At 49.1% G+C, this 6,768-nt stretch overlaps 1 pseudogene; it reads right to left on the reverse strand.

Annotated features, from left to right (window-relative positions):
* Window positions 1-2,242: 2,242 nt before the first annotated feature.
* LOC144155269 (uncharacterized) lies at window positions 2,243-5,274 on the reverse strand (annotated as a pseudogene).
* Between the last annotated feature and the right edge of the window lie 1,494 nt (window positions 5,275-6,768).

The following is a 6,768-nucleotide window of genomic DNA, read 5'->3' on the forward strand; positions in this document are numbered from 1 at the left end:
TATAAGGAGCAAAAAAAGTGAATAGGCTAGTGTGACGAGAGCGGCAACAGTCGTCTTCATTTCTTCAGTCGACGCAATGGTGAAGCACAAGTGACACCCCTCTCTCTCTACTTAGGGGAATGATTGCCGGCGGGGCTCAGCTTTCCCCTCCCCTAAGTAACGCCACCGTAAGTGCGATCGTCGGTTTGTTAGTTTAAAGTAGAACTGACCCCGAATGCAACAAAGGCGAGATTGATTGAGAGAATAATTAAAACGAAATGCACACGCGCCTAATCGAGCTCGTTTTTCTGTTGTTTTATCGGGAAAGTTTTGCTGGGGGGGGGGCGCAGGAATAGACTAAAAGCAGTACCGTCTTCACCGTTGGGTGAAGTGAAAGAACAGCGCCTTGGTAACACTTAAAGTATTAGGGATGTTCACATGAATGTTAAAATAACAAAAAAAATGGTTGAACGGATCCAAATTACCAACGTTAATTTTTACCATCTGCTACAGAAATTGGGTTTAACGTGGCAATGCTCCGCCAGGGTTTCGCGTTCGTTTCCACGTAAGGCGGCGGAAGCACAAGTCTCGAACGTCAAATCATATCAAGTCCCGAAATTACAGTATTAAAGCTAAAATGTTCAAAGAATGCCTGGTACATCCCCTCACTCAAAATGTCTGGGCAAAGACGTCGTGCACCAAAATGTCCGTGCACAGAAATGTCCACACCGAAACGTCCTGGACCGAAATGTACGACACCGAAATGTCCGGATCCCGTTTAGCAGTCCGCCCCTTTCGTTGGCTACGTTGTTACCGGGTTGACCGGGACCGCTCTACTCCTGAACGCACGGAAGGGCGAGTAGGAAGGGTGCGGACGCACGGAAATGGCAAAGGCATACCCGCGGAACTAATCCCCCTACCGCGATGAATGCCCAAGTGCCCAGCTGGGGCCCGGTCAACCCAGTAACAACGCATACGACCGAACGGACGGACTGCTCAAACTCTCTATTCTTTCCCCGCCAGGGAACAATTCTATCGGCCAGACGCGCATTCTGGCCTCCCCAGACAAACGGTTAAGGGTGAAAAGCATTCTCGCGGATACGCTATTCACCCGTCGAATGCCGCGTAAGCAACCAACATGAAAGCAAGCACAAGCTGCGGCCTGCTGCGTGGTTATTCTTCTGCATTTGACCTTCGAGGAAGCACGTACGGCTGAAAGGCGAAAAAAAACTAGCGCTTTGTGTATTTTTGTACTCGAGCCTTGGCATCGAAAACAGCCAAATCCTAGCGATGTAACGGCAGCAACGCCGTTCCTGCCGTTCCTTTAAAAACGTAAAGAGTTACCGTTACAGTTCCACCGACCCTTAATGGAACGGTGGCGTTCCTCCGTTCCTCCAAAAAGGAACTAGTTCCAGGAACGCCGTTCCTTGTAACGCCGTTCCGTACAACACTGCGCGGCTGGATGCGCTGCGCTGGCAAAGCTGGAGTGTACACTGGTAGAAATTTCTGCTGGCGTAGTCTAGCAGAAGAGACGTAGCCAGCCGCGCGCTTATGCGCCAGGAAAGTGAAAGTACATTTGCGGCTTTAGAGGCAGATGCGGCACGACAATGAATCTCCTTCCAGTCTGATCTTAGAAGTTCGTGAACGGAGACATCTTCCCCTTCGACAGAGTACTCCATTCGGGAGAGTGCGTCGCAGTTGACCTACGCGGGGTGTTTGGGAGGCATCGTCTTCAGTTGTTTGTGATCTGGGAGGAGAGGTAGTGGCAGAGTTCACCGGTGTGCCAGAAAACGCCGCGGCTGAAGGGGTGAGGGGCGATGAGTTGGACGAAGATCCAGTAGATAGCGCCATGTTCCCGCCAGGGTGTGGGGTGGATAAGCCAGGTATGGTGAAAGTGCGCATGCACAGCGACGCTTGGGCTACGTGCAGCGCATGGGGGAGAGCGGGCGAAACTACACCAATTCTATTATAAGGCAGCGGTTGAAACAGTGCTGTCAAAAGCCGGAAAGGACTGTATATGGCAAGAAACACACTTTGAATGTTCCAGAGATGCTACTGGTGGGGTGATGTTCTGTGGGGTGGCAGGCGCTGTTTATCCAAAGAAATGGTGATCCTACGCGGAGCTTACTTGAAGGATGACTTCGCGACTGCCACCGAGCACGAGTCGGATGAAGCGATATGGAAGAGCAAAATGCTTCATAAGACACTGCAGTTCTGTTTTGCTTTGTTTCCTGGTGATAAAAGCATGCTCATCATGATAAATTTAGGCATGAATATCTGTACACACTTGTCCTGTTGGTGTGGTGAAGCCTTATTGGAGACGCCCATTCCTGATGCATTTCACAAGATGTGAGAAATCGGAAATGAAATAGGGTGATTGCTTGTTGTCAACTGACACATGCTTTGATTCCAGGTCGCACCGTCCGATGTGATGAAATCTACAAACAGCCCTGCCTTTTCCTCTGGGATCAATGCCTTCAGCATCACGTTTTACAGCAAATTTCCATTCATGTCGCCCTATGCGGCAAAATAAGCAAGTATATGGGTCCACTTGCCAGTGAACAGCACAAACATTATGGCCGTCCCATGGTATGCCACTTTATGCTTGTCACTGCTAGCGGTGAAGTGGCCAATGTTGAAGAAGCCTTGCCCTGACGATGAGACGGAGAGATTCTCAGACAGCTTCATTTCATAAACGATGAGCCCTGCGTGCCTTTTGAAGGCATCCATGGAAGATGCTTTCTGCTTGAGCATTCTCATCACTTTCGCATTAAAGCCAAATCCCGTGCTACAGGATCCGAGATACGTCTGTAGAGTCACTTTGCTTGGTTGGCAAAATAAGAACTTTCTGCCTCCACGTACCTTCGCAAAGCTTTGGCCCTTTCATGCGCATAATGAGGCACTCCAACATCCACTCCTTCGAGTACCTCATCCCTCTAGCACTCTTCCTCTTCGCAGTCTTAAACATGGGCAGAACTGCCTCTTGCTGCTGGTTTTAGGGAGTTGTTTATTTCGGCCAAAGAAAGCCTCATCACTTAGCTTAGAGTTTTCTTCTTTCATGGCTCGTACTTGGCCTGCCAGGGGTGAGAAGTGTGAAGCAATTCGCTTTGTCTTCTTACTGGCCACTCGCAGCTTGCTATGCGTCACACATTTCTCTTTATCAACGACTCCTGTGTCGGCAGTGATTTTGGCAAATAGCGACAATGCACACAGATGGTTCCTGCAAAAATGTCAATCATAGAATAAGCTCCCTGCTTAATTCAAACTATTTGCAAGACACAGAAGCAAAAGCCGACAAATAATTGGAGGAAAAATAAATTCTAGTACTATTAGAAAGTGGGTAGTGGTGTTTTTTCCCTTGAATGTAGATTGCTTTAAATGTAAATGATACGCATTAGGTTATGGAACCAAATAGCAGGCTATGCTAGCTACAACAGAAAGTACATCTTTTCCTATTACAAAAGCATGCGCCAATTCACCCTGTGAAGGTGGTTGGAAAGCAAAGCTGTAAACAACACCCACAACGATAACCCACGTGCCGTCACTTGAATTCACTGACGCGGCTCTAAAGACTGAAACCAGAGAAGTGAAACGCACTTGACCATATCCTTTATTACTTCAGAGATATTTTTTGCTAAGTTTAAATCAATGCATGACCCATGAATGGGGGTTGATTGAGTTGTATTGGTAGAGCACATGAGTAGAACTCTTTTTTTTATAAAGTTAAAGGAAGCTCAAATCCGCTTTTAGACGATCTCATTTTTCTGTTTCTGCCACAGCCGACGGAGGCGATGAGTATCGTGGCAGTGACTGAGAAGTGTGATGCCATGCGTTGGTGTGAGCTTCCTCTAATTTCTATAACTCCTAGCGTATGCGCAAGCCACGCACCCGGCTGCGACACGTGCCGTGTGGGCGGAGTGCACAGCGGCAGGAGGGGACGCGGGACGCTATTACGTGGCATTCAGCGAGAACACAGGGGCTCAACCCGCAGGTGTGCTCGTTCAGTGCACCGTCAGTCTCGCCCGTCTCCGCGTGGGCTTATAGCTCAATGGGTAAGACAACGGGCTCCCTCTCTGTTTCTTTATTCGATCCAGGTTCGATTGCTGGCGGGGCCAGTAACTTCTTTTATTTGTTCGTGGGAGTGTTCTGTTGACACGAACGGTCTCCACAGAACCTTTGGGGGGGTTGAGGTAAAAAGCGTCGCTTTAAAAAAAAAAAATAAAATACACCTTTGACTGTCACCATTCCAAGGCAGTTCTTGCTGAACACACCGCCGCTCGCAGGAGTAAAGGTCCATTCACTTTTGCGACGAGAGCGACTGGAATTCCGTCGCTTTGTCGTGAGACGATCATTTTTGTCGTATTGTCGGGACCAATTTTTGTTGCGCGACAGAATTTGCATCACGTTCGCTCGCTTTCGTCGCAACTGTGAACGGGCCTTTATGGTGTACTTCAGCTTCTCCGTCAGGTTCTTAGCAAGGTCATCATAAGCGTCCTTGCTCATAGCCCGTGCGCAAAGCAATGCAGTCACAGTGTCAACTTCTTGAAATATATTTGTTGCTTCAAGAAGGGAGGTGATTTTGCCGTACTTCTCTCCCGCCTAGATAACAGCTTGGCACAACGTCACTGTGGTTATCTAAACTGGAGCACATCACGTTCTCATGAGAGACACTCAAAGGCTGCATTATTGTGCGTGTAGTGGCACACACCAGGAGATCAAGGTGTGCAGTGGTCAGTTTCGTCCACACCCTTGGAACACTTAAGCAGTTGGCAAGGTCCTGTAAGTCGCCTGATTTGAGCTGGTTCGCTTGCAAGTTGTCGACAGGGATCGCGTTCAGGTCAGAATTCTCGTTGTCGAGCAAGCTGGCTTCGTAGTCATTGGAACAAGAGACAAACTTTCTTCGCCGATTCAGACGTTGGAATTAAGGAGCGCTTTCTGGTCTTATTTTTTTCACAGCTGGGGAAAGGTATGCAGGCAGGTCAGGTAAAGCGCTGGCATTGCATTTGCAGCAAGACCAGGCCTTCCTCAAACAGTTCGTACCTCCTTGCCATCGATCACGTGCACATAATCACGAAGAACAAAATATTCTGTGAAGTGCTTCTCTCAAACCGCGGATGCGTCCGATAGAGGTTTGTCCTTCCGCTTGAGGTTCCACTCCCAAACCTTCTGTCAGCCTTCGTCCTTTGACACCAAAACCAGCGAAATCTTCCACCCGTTTTCAATGCGATGGCCAGGGTAGCCTAACTGGCAACCCGGGGTGAAACAGTGCGTGTCCGTGTTCCTTTTCTTGTTCATGGGGGTACGGAGAACTTCATTTTCTTGCAGCACAGAAAAATGTAGAAGAAGGATCGAAAGGCGCACCAGCAAAGTGCCCTGACAGCATTCAACTCGCCGGTCAAGCCAGTTGAGCTGCCTCATGAACCTTACAGCAGCACCACGCACGGCCGATAGCTTTTTTCGCCCCAGTGCCACCCCTAGACGCCTGCTTTGCTCTTGCCACTATACAAACCTTCTAGTTTGCTGTAACAGCGCAAAGCAAATGAAGTGTGAGATCATTCTCACTGGCCATTTCCTGGCTTTGCTGAGGGGGATAGAGCGACATCAAAAAGTCGAGCTTGTTTAAGCCATCCATGAACTGGATGTACTCGGCAACCACCAGTTGACTATCAATGTCAACTTGCTGCTTAGTTGCTTCGTTGCAGAGCTAAGGCGCCTTGTGTACAACTTTACACGCGTGTTTTTTTTTTGTGCGGCTCAGAGCCATCTTTTAGAGATTGCAAACACTTCTCATGTGCGACTAGCCACAACCTTATACCGTATACACTGGAGTAATGGCCGCACTTTTTTTTCCGCGATTTTATTGGGGTGTGGCCCTTCCATGGAAGTGAGAAAGTTTTCTTCCATTTTAGATCCACGTATGGAAAAACATTAAATCAGGCCATATATACCTAATGATGGGATATCTGGCGTCTGGCTGCGGACATCCTTGCTAGATGTCTTCATCGGTATCGCTGTTCGGGCTTGTCTCGTCACCAGTGCGTGATTCATCCGCCCGGTTCATGTATCCAATCGTCCTCAGTGCCGTCCATTTCACTGGAAATCCCGGTGACTTTAAAAACCTTTACAATAATGTCCGTGGACACCCCATGCCACGCGTTTAAAATCCAAGAGTAGACCAGCTGAAGTGACGCCCTCCTTAGTCGTCCGGTCTGCGTTTTCTCGTGGTGGCCCGCTGCCATCCATTCAGAGGACAGGCGTCTGAATTCCGCCTTAAATGGCCTATTAATAGACACGCCCAGTGGTTGCAGCATGCTTGTTAAACTGCTGGGGATGATCGCCAGATGCATACGGGCTTCTGCAAGACTAGCCGTCATGCGCTCTGTAAGGTGCCCATGAAAGCTTTCCAATACCAGCAGTGCCTTGCGTTGCAGCAGGCCTCCCGGCTGGTTAGCCCACACCGTTTTCACCCAGTCCACCACTAGTTCATCGGACATCCAGCCGATTTCCTGCACTCTGACGATGATTCTATCCGGGAAGCTCTCCTTGGGTAACGTCTTTCGCTTAAGCACTACGTGCGGGGGGAGCTTCCTTCCGTCCGCTGTGACACATATCATTACACTGCAATGCTGACACTTGGCACCGGTCGTGCGCACAAGGATGCTCTTCGCGCCGGTTTGGTTGGCCATTGTGTTCTCAGGAGAATCGAACCAAACAGGCGTTCGGTCCACGTTTCCTGTCTGGGATAGGTAGTACTCATGATTCGCTCGCAGTGCGTAAACAAAGCCGTGA

The sequence above is a fragment of the Haemaphysalis longicornis genome, unplaced genomic scaffold (genome assembly GCF_048455015.1).
Source record: "Haemaphysalis longicornis isolate Haplotype H1 unplaced genomic scaffold, Haemaphysalis longicornis Haplotype H1 scaffold_1, whole genome shotgun sequence".
NCBI classification, from domain to species: domain Eukaryota; kingdom Metazoa; phylum Arthropoda; class Arachnida; order Ixodida; family Ixodidae; genus Haemaphysalis; species Haemaphysalis longicornis.